Below are 15,112 nucleotides of genomic sequence, written 5' to 3'. Positions count from 1 at the left end.
ACGTAGAAAAATTAGTATTTTTTTTTATAAATTTTCGATACTTTTAAGCCGAAATGCTTAAAAACACCAATTGCAGTAATTTTTGGTTTTGTTTGAACTAATTTTTTTATTTATTTTTTTCTGTCAATAATGCTGTTTCATTGTAATGCATACATTTAGGGGTAGAAAAACTATAAAAAATTCTACTAGCTGAAATCTCGAATGTAAATGTTTCGATGGATGAAATTATAATGGTAACAAACGCGTAATGCAAATCTATCGTATTTCAGCATATAAAAAGGAGATTTATGAGGTTTCATTTCGGTTTGCATTTTGTTGCATTTTACCCCAGACAGGTAACTGAAATATGAAAATATCTCTTAAAAAAAATTGTCCGAAAAATTTCTTCTCTAAACTGCTCAAGAACAAAAAAGAGTTTAACGCAACTTGAGGAAGCTCGAACAATAGCAGTTATTGGACTTTTGTTCCTGGAAAAAGCTGTTAACCATGGTGGTGAGGATCAAACGCGTAGATGCAGTTCGTACAGATATTTAAAACCCTTGTTCGTCCTTTAGGATCAGTGTTCGGTTTGACAGAAGGAGCCTGTTTAGATGACGAGGGCAGCATGGAGGTTGAGAGTGTCCAACCTATTCTCGAAACTCCACAGGCAGCCTTAACGCCATCCTCATCTAAAAACAGGTTCCTAAGGAAGCAGTGAAGCTTTTGCGCCTTCAGGTAGGGTGCCTGGAGGGTATCAAGGAATCCGCTGAGCAAATATGTAGATACTTCAGAAAAATGTCCAACCTGAAGGAGGAGCAACTGAAACTACAACAAAAACATCTAAAAAAAACAAGAACATCTACTTCGTACCGAACAAAATAAAAAAGAAAATCTGGAGTTCAAGATGGAAATGTTGAGGTACAAGAAAGAAAAACTGTTTTTTTAAACAAAAATCTATGCAAGAGTAGGTCAAATGATGACGTTTATCTCTGGACAATTGATTCTTAATAATAAATTTGTTTTTAACTAAAGGTTTCGGTATTCATTTCATTTATTGCAATTCATTCAATAGTTTTAAAGTCGCAAATGAACTAAACAAATGGTGGAACCATTCACTTATCTATCAATTACTAAGTGAGAACATTGAATTCATGATCTTTTCTCTTACACCTTCAGCAGTCGAATCGTTACTTTTTTTTTGTTTCGATTATATTCGTTTCTATCTTTGTGGCATTCGCGACTTTATCAATGGTGCAGTTGGCGGATCGTTATTGAAAAACTTATCCGGTACAACTGTGTTCGATGTTTGCTCTTGGGCTCGAACTCGCGGACATCGGCTCAGAAGACAACAGACTTGCCAACTGAGCTATATCACAAGCTCAAAATCATTACTGGAATCAATGAATTCTTCTTCGTTTTCTGGTTCTTGTGATGTTTGGTCAATGTCTTGAATCACATTGTACTTTATCCGTAGATTGTGTAGCGCACAGCAAACGTTGACTATTTGTGTCGCTTTTGACGGTTTGTAATGGAGTTGCCTTACTCCCAAGAGACAGCGAACAACATTTTTAAGCTGCCCAATGGATCGCTCTACTATCAACCTAGTTTTTGAGTGGACTTCATTGAACCTGGAAACGTTGAAACTGCTAGGTACGCGGAACGGAGTTATGAGGTACGGCTTTAATGGGTAACCAGCATCACCTGGAAAGTTATAAAATGATTTATTAGATTAATTAGAATTTATTATAAAAAAGTCATTGTCCTACCCAAAAGCCAAGTGTTACGACAACCTCGTTGAAGAGCGCTTTTCAATTGGTCATCCAACGGATTGGCATCCCATATGAAGGAGTCATGGTTTGTTCCAGGATTATTTGTATCTACGTACCGGATGATCAGCTCATGATCACATACCTGAATATGAAAAAGGTTATTACAGAAAAAATATATATACGTATACCTACAATCATCACATTAAGACTATGATAGCCTTTTCTATTGTAATAAAGATGCTGTATATCCGATGATGGCTTTATGATTTTGACGTGCGTCCCATCCACGCAGCCGATACCCCCTGGAAATCCGTTTTTTTAAATCCCAATTTTATCGCATTTTTCTCCCTGTCCTCCCTAGGGAATTGTATAGCATTCCGGCAGATTCCTGATTCGAGCACATCCAGTACTCGGGAGAACATTTTCGAGAAGGTTGACTGTGCCTTACCTACGAAAACGTCATTGCCAGCACCTTTCTGATAACTCCCTTCGGCCAGGAATCTAAGGGTAGCTGACAATTTAATGACAGGAGTTACGGATGCCGAGCCCACAGCATATCCAAGGCTCGCCTCGACAAACTTGAGCAAATGGTGGAATAGAGCCTTTGAAACTCTAAAATACCGAGTAAACCTATCAAAAACAGTATCATTTGCAACGTGTTTCTCATCCTCAGAAAACTATTTACGTACATGTGGTCAGGCATTTGTAGAGGATTAGCACGATCTCTTATTAATCGGCATTCCAGACGAACCGTAGGTAGGTCTTCTTCAATGTCATCGTATTGCCAAACTACGAAGCTCATGGTCGAATCACCGCAGTACAACCTATAAATGTACCTGGAATTATTTAGATAAAAAAGTGAATATGAGGTTACTGTCGTACATATGACTCAACTACACTCAGAAAAATACTATTATGTATGCCATAAGATTCTCTTATGAAGTGGCGCCATAAGAAAAATTAATGAAATTCATAAGATTGTCTTATGACGCGAATGAATTCTGAAGATGAACGCCTTCTTCAATGAGAGGTTGTTGCTTTTCATAAGAGATTCTTATGGAAACAGTAAATCACTTTCTAATAAGGAAAATTCTCGATATTTCATGTTGAAAACGTTCACTTTATTGTTTGCCAAATTTGTTTAAAATTAAATCCTTCATGGTCACCATCAGCAGCGCATCAACAGACGGCTCCATCAAAGTTTTTTTTGCCGCATCTTAATCTTCGACCTTTCGTTTTTTGCCGATCAGCTTGCTGAAAAGTAAACAAATAATGTATTTTAGTTTACTAATATATTCAACGTTCACACCAAAAACATCAAATCGAACTTACCATTCCGGAGATAACGAAAACAATTAACATTGAAGGAAAACTATAATAACTATGAACTGGCGATTGCTTCGTACTGTTAGATGATGAAAAAAACTGATGCTATGAATGAATGTGTTCATCATTTTTTCACAATGCCGTTTCTTCTATTTTTCATAAGAACATCGTATGAAAATTGAAAGAATTTCATAAGACTCTTATGAAAAATGAGCTTGGACGCAAAAAAGTGGTTCATAAGATGTATCTTATGAAATTTATAATAAGATTTCCTCTGAGTGTAGGTCTACCGCAGCCAGCACATCCCTCACAGGAACGTAAGGTAGTTTACCTCGGGCCCGAAGGGAAGCTATCAAATTCGCTCTGGCGGTAAGATGGTCCTCACAAGACCAAACAATATGCTCGATGTCATGGTAACCTTGGCCACAACCACATAAATTGCTTCCAGCGAGATTCACACGAAAGAGTAACGCGTCTAAGGAACAATGGACATGAGGCGAAAAAATGTTTTAATAAAATCCCGACTCAGGTCCAATCTTTTGAACCAAGGTTTAAGGCTTACCTTTGGGATAATCGAGTGGAGCCACCGACCCAACTCATCCTCGTCCCATTTGCGCTGCCAGTTGACAAGAGAGTTCTCTCGAACCAAAAAGTAAAATTCGTTGAAGACGATTTCACGTGGATACGTGTCGCCTTCCATCGCCCCCACCTTTGCTAGAGCGTCTGCCTTCTCATTGCCCAATATCGAGCAATGAGAGGGAACCCAAACAAAGGTGATGGAAAAGCGGCGTTTAGCTAAAGCACTCAAATTATTCCGTATCTTCTCGAGGAAGTACGGTGAGTGCTTTCCTGGTTTTATTGAATGGATTGCTTCAACAAAGCTCAGACTATCCGTTACAATGTAGTAGTGTCCAACTGTCCGTGAGGCGACACTGTCCAAAGCGCAGTGAATAGCTGCTAACTCCGCTACATATACAGAGCATGGTGACTGGAGACTGTGACTTCGTTGAACACTCCAAATCCTGTTGTTTCCTCTATAAGTGATCCATCGGTAAAGTACATTTTATCAGCATCAGCATCAGCGACGTGTCTATATTTAGCTTCGAAAATTCTTGGAATCAGAAGAGGACGATGCGAGACCGGGATTCCACGAATTTCCTGCTGCATAGACAAATCAATCTGGACAGAAGAATGATCGTAGTCTAGGCTACAAACACGAGTTGGAGAATACGAAGAAGGGTTTATCTGCATTGACATGAGGACATGGTATGTAGACATAAATCTAGTTTGATGATTTTGCTCAAGTAACCTTTCGAAATTCACAATCACCAATGGGTTCATGACCTCACACCTGATGAGGAGCCGGAGTGATAGTAAATTGAATCGATCTTTAAGAGGGAGTATTCCTGCCAAAACTTCGAGACTCATGTTATGCGTTGAGGGCATACAGCCCAGAGCGATGCGGAGACAACGGTATTGGATACGCTCGAGTTTTATGAGGTGAGATTTGGCAGCTGACTGGAAACAGAAGCTACCATATTCCATCACTGAGAGAATGGTTGCTCGATACAATTTTAAAAGATCTTCTGGATGGGCTCCCCACCAGGTGCCAGTGATTGATCGGAGAAAATTGAATCTTTGTTGGCATTTTCCTTTCAGATACTCAATATGGGCCCTCCAGGTACACTTGGAATCAAACCAAACCCCAAGATACTTAAAACACCTCGATTGAGTGACCGTTCTGCCTAGAAGTTGAAGCTTAGGTTGAGCAGGTCTACGTTTCTTAGAGAAAATAACCATTTCCGTTTTCTGAGGGGAAAACTCAATCCCCAGCCCCAAAGCCCAGGTAGACAATCTGTCTAAAGTATCTTGTAAAGGTCTGTACAGATGAGACTCAGAAGATCCTGTGAAAGACACCATGCCGTCATCTGCAAGTTGTCTTAGAGTGCAGCCTTCAGAGAGACAACTGTCAATGTCATTTACGTAAAAATTGTACAAAAGTGGACTCAAACATGAACCTTGTGGAAGGCCCATGTAAGAGATTCTTCTAACTGTAATATCTCCGTGAGCAAAGTTCAGATGTTTCTCACAAAGCAAGCTGTATAAGATGTTGTTCAATAGAGGAGGCAGACCCCGGGAGTGCAACTTGTCTGACAACACCTCTATTGAGACTGCATCAAAAGCTCCCTTTATGTCTAGAAACACTTCTTTTTTTTCATAAGAACTTCGTATGAATATTGAAAGAATTTCATAAGACTCTTATGAAATATAAGTTTGGACACAAAAAAGCGGTTCATAAGATGTATCTTATGAAATTTATAATAAGATTTCCTCTGAGTGCAGTGATAAAAAAAATGAGTACCGTAAAACGAGGTAACATTGATCACCGGGGTAAATTTGACCATCAATTAATTTTTCCACATAATCATCAATAACTCAGTCTATTATTTGAATTTTTGAAAACTGTTTTCTACGTTTGAAAGCCTATAAATTGGATATCAAATATGATAAATTTGATTTGTATTTGAAATTTTTTTCTGTTTTAAAAAATGTAATTACAAAATCTTAAAATATATATTACTAGCTGACCCGGTGTGCTTTGCTACACCCCCAAAAATTATTGAAATTTGTGTTAACTTGTTATTTAAATTTTCTTTTATTGCAAAACAATTTTAATACAATTTCAGAATCATTCAAATGTTTTTCAAAATAAAATTGCAATCTTTTTTTTTTTAAATCCGTGTTCGAATCTTTTTTATGACTCTGGGTTTCTTTGCTTCAAAAGTTTATAACTTATGCCAACATATTTTTCATATATGGAATCTTCATTGTCCAGTCACGGGACACCTTTTTGACCTCTTCGTTCTCGAATCAAAATACAAATTATGAGAGTGACCCCCTCCCCCATTCCTTTATCTTTAATGGAAGGAAAGGGGGGTCTTGTAACATCAGAACGTACCCTCTCATGACACTACCTTCATGAGTTGTTCGTTCGCTTCATTAGTTGTCGAGTTATACTATAAAATTTGTATCGGAGTCCCACTTCCTATCTATCTTCTACCTGGAAGGAGGGGATCAAGGTCGAACATTTCGTGTATTTAAACACACTCCCTTGCCAAATTCTGTTCCATTCAATCGATTGTATGATTGTTTCCATGTCATATTTGGTGTGTGTTTGTGTAAGTTCTTGGTTTGTGAAAAACAATCGAATGTGAGCTCCCGTCTTCCCGAACTGTATCTCCAATACCATTTTACGTATCCAAATGCTTTCCCATTCCAAAATTGTTTCCATAAGCTCTATTAGTTCTCAAGTTAGCCTCCATCTCCTTCCTACCACCCCTATGGAAGAAGGCAGTAGTACCAAATATTCACAGAAATATACCTTGAGCCTAAATACTCTCCCAAGCCAAATTTCGTTCCATCTGCTGGGTAAGTTCCCAAGATGTAAGAAATTGTATGGGAGCACTCTCCTCCCTTAAGATTTTCCTACTCTCCTCCCTTAAGATTTTCCTACTTAAAGAACGGAGGGTTCTCAAAATATCATAGAAAAATTTTTCGTAATCAAATACCTTCCCACGCCAAATATGATTCCATTTGCTTGATTATTTGCCCAATAATGCTGAAAATAGGAAAGCACCCCCCTCCCCACTTTCTATCTTCTCACTGGAAGGAGGGAGGGGCACCAAATATTCATAGAATTATTTATCGTACCCAAATACCTTTCCAAGCCAAATTTGGTGCCATTTGCTCGAAAAGTTTTTAAGTTATACAGTGACAAAGAGGTAACCCCCCCCCCCCCCTTTCCTGTATCTCCACTGGATGGAAGAAGGGGTCTGAAATAATCATAGAACCATTTCTCGTATTACGCTACCCTCCCATGCCAAATTTGGTTCCATTAGCTTGATTAGTTTTCCAGTTATGTTGAAAATTATAAGGTTGGGCCCCTCCCTCCTTCGTATCTTACCAGTGGAAAGAGGGAGGGGTACCAAACCATCATTGAAACATTCCTCGTATCAAAATACACTCCCATGCCAAATTTGGTTCCATTTGCATGATCAGTTCTCGAGTTATGAAGACTTATCACTTTTATTTATATGACCCCCTCCCCCCTTCCACGAAGAGGGAGGGGTCCCAAACTATTATAGGAACCTTCCCCGGCCTTCAATACACCCATCTGCCAAGTTTCACGCAAATCGGTTCAGTAGTTTCCGAGTCTATAGGGAACAGACAGACAGACAGACAGACAGACAGAAATTCATTTTTATATATATAGATTTCCAGGGTTCGCAAACAAACAGTTCTTCTGATGACACCAAAAAGCATTTAGAAGCAAACGGATTGTTGAATGTGATAGAACAACTTTTTTTCTTTGTATACGTGCAGTTAGAGTGCTACTTTTATAGTCATTTAACGATAAATTTGTGATACTTAAAAAATAAGGACATTTTCATAGAGTATTGCACAAATGCATAGGAACCCTATCAAATGGTTAACTTTGAAGAAAAAATGAAAATGGAAATAATGGGAGGGCCAAGAGGAATGTGTGAAGGTAAAATTTCATTTATATTTTGAAGCTGAAACTATTTAGCAATTGTTATAATTTTTGCCCCTTAATGTATGCAGCATCATTGTTCTTTTTTCGATTATAAATGTTTTTAGAAGAAAACGTTAAAAAGCAAAGTAAAATTTATAAATTAGAGTTTGTAAACAATTATGAAGGTGTTTTGTATCCTTTATGATCAAGAAATTTCGTTAAAACCATCAAAATGGAGACTGATCAATATTACCCCAAAGCACCAAATTCTGAACAAAGACGAAATCGATTTTTAAATCAAATTTAAAATAGTCGTACAAGTTTCTGCAACCATGTTTTACGTTCATAGGAGTCCAGTACTGGTTTTAAAAATATGAAACATGCCACATTTCCCTTAACAGAAAAAATAATCGAAAAATATTGAAAAAAGTGATCAATATTACCCCGGATTACGGTAGCTATGAGAGAAAAAGACGGAAATTTCTGATAGCGAAAAGAGAGTATGATGAAAAATACGAGAGAAAAAGAGAAGGAGTGACAAATAGGTGCAAGTCTTGACAAATGAGGTTATGAAAATCAGTTTGAACGATATTGAAGTGAAGAACGGATGTAGTGTGTCTCTTGAAGGCAAAAACATCAAGAGAAATTGAAAAGAATGTGGAGGCTCCGGCGAGATAACCGAGAAAGAATGTGGAGTAGCGGGATAACCGGAACCACCAGTTACGACAGATACTGCGTCTATTGAGGGGTAAAAAATACTACAAAAAATTCTACTAGCTGAAAACATAAAAGTTTATGTTTGGAAGCAAGAAATTTTAAAATTAAAAACACGTGATGCAAAACAATCATATTCCAGCATATGAAAACGAGATTTAAAAGGTGAATCTTTGATTTTCATTTTGATACATTTTAGCCCAGACTGGTAACTGAATTATAAAAATATTTATTTATAAAAATTTGATTATTGCATTTTTACACCAACAGTGTTGATATAGAATAATTAAAGCAATATAAAGATTGTAAGTGACACATTAAGACTATCTCACGATGTGATAAACTTTGTCATCATCATTTTTTTATCATCAAATGAAAACTGAGTTTCAAAATATATCAAAATAAAAATTGAGTAAGGGGCTGTTCACTAATAACGTAAGCACGATTTTGGAAATTTTCAACCCTCCCTCCCCCCCTGGTAAGACAAAGTAAGATTTTTTAAAAACCCCCCTCCCCCCCTAGTAAGATCTTACGTTTTTTATTATTTGAGAAATTGATACGTTTTTTCAAGAGTAGTTTGAAAATATTAAAAATGTGACATACATGCTTCACAGCAAAGCACTTTTTAACTGAAATCAAAAAACTGTATTTGAAAAGCACAATCTATACTAAACAACAGATGAAATGTCATAAACAATCGAAGAAAACATTATTCAAGACGTAGCATGTTTGAGGTAACAATAATTTTCAATAAATTTCCACAATCGAATAAACAATATAAAATCTAAATTTCGAGAGATCAGGTTAGCACGAGGTACCATAAAAAATTGTTATGTACTTTGCCTGAAAATCATAAACATCTTAAAAAAAATATCATTCTATATTACTAGAATTGGGGCAAAAATATTTAACGACAATCACGATGTCAAATAACCTAAAAGCTCAGACTCATTCGGCGGTAAGCGATCAAGTTTTAAGATTTTTTTGATAAATCGTTTTTTAATAGTGTCATTTAGTATTTTTGATGGCATGTTGGTTTGAATTGGTTCTCTATAAGTTTCATGGAATCAGCACTTTTTTAATAAATTCAAAGGTAAATAACATAAAGCAAAATTAATCAACAAATAGGTAGTGAGTAAAAAAACATGAGTAATATAGTTTCCTATGGCTGTGGCTGTGATAAATTTTTAATGTAACATTTCTTACGTAAGATTTTTGGAAACCCCCCCTACCCCCTAGTAAGAGATCGTAAGGAAATGTGAAACCCCCCCACCCACCCTTTGTGCTTACGTAATTAGTGAACAGCCCCTAAGTGTTGTGGTATATGAACAAATGTTGAATCTAACCATGTTGTTGCATGATGCCCCGTTTAAAGGTTCTGCAAGACTGAAGTTCAATAATTGAAACATTGCCGTTTTTGGTGATCCATTTTGAATCGAACAATTGCAGTGATTAAATTTCAAAATATAGATTATACAAGCTGTCACTCCTAAGGAAAACTTAAAAACACTTCATGTGTCTGTTCATTTGCAACGGATTTTGTGGTTGTTCTATAAAATTAAAGGCGCTTGATACAACTTCTGTGAAGCACATTTGTACATGTTCGAAAAATATTTCTAGCATATTGGATTATAAACCAAATCTTTCCATTTTTCTTTTTTCAAATGTCCGCAAAGAGTCATACCATATTACATACGCATCAGTACTAAATTCATATTATTCAGACAACAATTCCTTCTTTAAATAACACGAATTAAAGTTTTAATTTTTTCATATCGTTTAAATGGTTTTGATTTGATCGGCAAAATATCAATCTGGATCAAATGTAAGCGTCATTCTTTACTGTGTGCTGTACAAATGATCTAGGAATCAAGAAGAAAAAACACATCTAGGCTTCATATGGCCACCACATGCATTGAAATTATACTTGGTTGAGAAATGCGCGCCCAAATATTCTCTCTAAACAGTATGCTATGCCATAGTTACTAACCTCCTACGACGCTTGCTCGCGACGCCTCGACCATGGAGACGAAAAACAAACCGCCCGGCGCCGAAAAGAAAGAAAATCTCGATAAAATTGAAGGCCATGACTTTAATTTGATTCAATTTATTACAAATTTAATGATTACGGACAATTGATGCAACTTTTTGTTGTTTTTGTTCGATATAAACCGATTCGCATGCCCACAGAATATTCTAAAAATAATTTCATTTGAATCGGTTGGATCATTTCGGAGGAGTAGTACTACAAACACCGTTACAAGAGAATCTATTATATAAAATTCTCTTGTAACGGTGTTTGTAGTACTACTCCTCCGAAAGGACCGAAACGATTCGAATGAAATTATTTTTAGAATATTCTGTAGCCATGCGAATCGGTTTATATCGAATAAAAACAACAAAAAGTCGCATCAATTGTCCGTAATCATTAAATTTGTAATAAAATGAATCAAATTAAAGTCATGGCCTTCAATTTTTTCGAGATTTTCTTTACTTTGGGCGCCGGGCGGGCGGTTTGTTTTTCGTCTCTATGGTCAAGGCGTCGCAAGCAAACGTCGTAGGAGGTTAGTAACTATGGCATAGCATACTGTTTAGTGAGAAATTTTGGGCGCGCTTTCTCAACCAAGCATAATTTCGATGCATGTGGTGACCACATGAAGCCTAGATGTGTTTTTTCTTCTTGATTCCTAGATCATTTGTACAGCACATATGTAGTAATGAATGACGCCCATATGTGACCCAGATTAATATTTTGCCGATCAAATCAAAACCATTCAAACTATTTGAAAAAATTAAAACTTCAATTCGTGTTATTTCAAGAAAGAATTGTTGTCTAAATAATATGAATTTAGTACTGATACGTATGAAATAATGGTATGACTCTTTGTGGACATTTGGAAAAAGAAAAGTGGAAAGACTTGGTTTATAATCCAAAACGCTAGAAATATTTTTCAAACATGTACAAATGTGCTTCACAGAAGTTGTATCATGCGCCATTAAATTTATAAAACAACCACAAAATCCGTTGCAAATGAACAGACACATGAATTGAACAAGAGCCTGTCCTTTAAAATGGATTATATAAGATTGATGTTCATTTGAAGGCCGAATGCAATGAAGTGAGAACGTTCAACATTTACAAAAAATGTATACATGATTTCTAAGTTTATAAATGGTTGGGCCCAAATAAACAATCTGACTAAATAAACTTAACTTTTTTTTTAAATCGTTCACCAAAAAACTGTTTACAGGTTCCCTATTTGTTTACACAGAATTCAAGTACGTACTTTACATAAATGTGTGTTTAACATATTTTGATTACGTAGGTGAGACTTTAGATCCGATTTTTTGTTGACATTTTTTTTGTGATTGATATTCCAGAAGCATAATTATTTTGATAGCAGAAGCTGAATTTGTTTTTTTATAAGTTTTTGTTATGATCTAAAAGTGTTGAAAATAAAATTAACTCCTGTCATTTCGCACGGTGAAACAAGTGGCAATGCGCCTTTAAGTCATGAAACATATTCCAATTTTTCTCTAAAATAGTCAGATAGGGTATCCCGAGTGTTAAATCTGAACGGATATTTAAAATTTTTAAATGTCGAGGTAAATTTACATGAAAATTTCCAGAAAAAAAGAATGAACTCATGAAATCATCGTGGCCTTGAAAGATTAGTTTTTTTTATGTATTAAATTTTTTAAAACCTGCGTTCCAATTTAATCTTATTGAATCTTGAAAATATCACATAATCTTAAACAGAATAGCAAATCACCTTTAACACTGTTTAGGAAAATTTTAAATCAGACAACAATGGTTTATATTGGCAGGTATGTATTAAAGGATGAAAAAGAAGATAAAAATGCTTTAATTCGGTTGAATAACAAAAAATTTAATCATATTTTTTCTCCTTTCAAAACCAAATAAAATTTCTTTGAATATTAACCCAATAAATCAAGACTTCTTGATTTAATTAGCATTTTTTGCTAAAAAAAAATGGGCGAACCTTTTTTTTGGACATGATTTTGATGAAAATATGGATATAAATAACCACTGCTTCCAAATGTGAGGAAAGTGAAGCTGCTTGAAAATGGTTTGAAAAAAATCATCTCTAATGTTTTTATTTCTTCAGTTCTAAAAAATATACCATCAAAAGCTACTCGGGAGCTAAAAGTGCTGCGCTAGGCAGAATATTGAGCAAACACTCCAAAAATTGTCCTGATATTCAAAATTCTTCTTCCATAAAGTTTCATATGCAATAAATTCCAATAAATGAGAAATTTTTGATTTCGATTTAAACCTTAAAGTGAACTCGAGCAAAGCGGAGTCAATCAACTAAATTGTATACAATAAATGAAACATAGATAATCAACATATGTTATTTATGGAACAAGTTATAAAGAGTGGATTTTTTTTAGCATGAGATTTACCAAGTTTGATGGTAACGTTGAGTGCTGAAAAAATTGAATTTGCAACGGGAAGCTGATACCTGATATCATTCGGCAATATTCAAAGCATCCGAATCAAAGAAATGTAAATTAAAAGGATTCATGTAAGATGTATGTAAAATTGATTGGAGATATTTTTTGAATAATCAGTTAAAAGACCCGTAGAATTGAGATAAAATTCCTAGATTTGATTCCGATATAATTGAGCAGGCCAATTCTAGCAAACGGAAAAGATTGATACGTTTAAAAACTAGGACATGTTCAAGAAAGCGAGACGATTAACAACTCAAGATTTGATGCTTTTTTTAAGTCAAACAGCGAAAAAAAAATGAAATAGACGCCAAGTTTAAAATGGTAAGACGAAGTTTACCGGGTCTGCTAGTTTTATATATAATAGATAGATTTATGATCTACAAACAACTAAGCATAAAAAACTGTTGAAACTAGGTGTTCCATCAAACTGGTATCATAAAATCTGCATCAAATCTTGGAACCCATACAAAGTCGCACTTAATTTTGTTCGTGGAAAATTTGCGCCGACTTGCTGAAGGTGACGACCGATCGTAATTAATTGCACTAATTTGTATTCAAGGTGTCAAATGATACCAATCTGAAGGCTGGCGCTTTACTCCAAAGCTTGCGAAAGTCGCAAAACGATAATTTCATCAACACATGCCCCGTCCGCTTGCATTTCTGTTGGATAAACAAAAGGTAAACGGTCGGTGTGCAAAAACACTTGAAGCTTTGGTTTTCCCCGTTTTTTTTCTACCTCGAAGGAGGTGGACACTTATCTGCCCACGTGTGTTTCCCCATGAATAAACCATGGGCCCTACTACTAGCTTATCCACACTCCACCGAACTTTGTACTAGGCAAGCACCTATGTACATACCTAAGAGGAAGTTGACCATAGAGTACTCCGTCCTTTGGTCGTAAGCTTTGTAGGAACATTCCACCCTTGAGCGGCAAAAGGAGGAAAAAAAAGAAATGCTTTCGAGTGAGTTTGCATGCAGGAGTTAAGTTGAGTCCAACTAACGGCAGCCAGCTAGCAGCCGTCGTCCAACTAAAGTCATGACTGCCCATTTCCGGTTTTAGCACGCTTCATTTGCATGCCGACAGGACGTTTGAAGGTGCCTCTCTGTCACTACTGTTGCTGCTGCTGCTGCTGCATGTTGTTTGTTTGCCCGCCACTCGACCGATCGTTCCTTTGGTGCCTACTTCTAGGGGCAAATGGCGGCCGAAAGCTTCTCTGGCTCTAGACCCAGAGTGCATCCGGTGCTCACTTGTGGGTCGCTTATAGCGCATGGTGGTTAGTACCTTCGACTACTGGAATGTGCCCTATGTCCGCATACCCACACTAGAGTCCTCAAAATTTTTTTACCGAAGCAGTTAAGGAGGGACAATGTCGCGCAGGTGGGTTGCTCTGAAATTAACGTATTAAAGGATATTGAATTGAAGAAAAATGAATAACATAAATCTGTCTAAACATCAAATAAACAAATGTAATAACATTACCGATTTATTAAAAAAAAAGCTTTTACTTAACTAAATAATTTAATTTTCTTTCACCGCTTCACTGTGACAGTTGATAGCAGCCTTTCCTATGTAATTCAAAGACTAAAAAATATTTGAACAATACTCTCACAACTTTCTCTACCCTGGAAACTTCAAAGTGATCACGAGCATACGACATACTGGAGTATTTTAATACAATTGGGTGGACTATGCGAACAAAAATGGATTTTTTTGTCTATTTTTGAACATTTAACAAAATGACAGTAATAATTTAGATACAATTCTAGACGTTAATTGATTCATTTTTTTTACGATCGATATATTAACAACTTTATTTGAGCTTAATTCCAAGATACTCGTTAATATTTGGATATTTCAAGAATCAACTTTCTAAAGAAAATTTCGGTAAATTTCAATATCGGTGCGGGCACCCTGGAATTCTTTTCGCGACAGCACCATCAGAAAAGTTGACCGGCCGGCATTTGCGGAAAACTGACAGCATCATCTAATCGAGACCGCATCAAGTTAGTGGGATCCACCATATCATGTTTTCCCTCAAACGGTTCCTTTCTACGAATTCGAGATCACTTTGCAACGAACGAGCACGATTGGCCTACGACGAGTGACAATTGCAGACAGAAACAGTTAGGCAAGAAGAACAAAAATGTAATTGGATGATAGAGATTCTAGCTAGGGTAAGTGTACCCACCTCTGTCGTATCCCTTTGATTTGTCTTAATTCATGAATTCATGTTTTAGAGCCGAAAAATCACTTTCCACATAAATTCGTTACTTCACATGATAAACTTAAGCTTGTGAATTTTTTTTCTAT

General features: G+C 36.2%; 1 pseudogene; it reads right to left on the bottom strand.

Moving 5' to 3' along the window:
* Nucleotides 1–1,345: 1,345 nt before the first annotated feature.
* LOC129737557 (putative nuclease HARBI1) lies at nt 1,346–14,071 on the bottom strand (annotated as a pseudogene).
* Nucleotides 14,072–15,112: the final 1,041 nt, after the last annotated feature.

The sequence above is a fragment of the Uranotaenia lowii genome, chromosome 1 (genome assembly GCF_029784155.1).
Source record: "Uranotaenia lowii strain MFRU-FL chromosome 1, ASM2978415v1, whole genome shotgun sequence".
Classification (NCBI taxonomy): Eukaryota; Metazoa; Arthropoda; class Insecta; order Diptera; family Culicidae; genus Uranotaenia; species Uranotaenia lowii.
The sequence above is the reverse complement of the archived record's forward strand: the minus strand, read 5'-3'. Positions and strand labels throughout refer to the sequence as shown.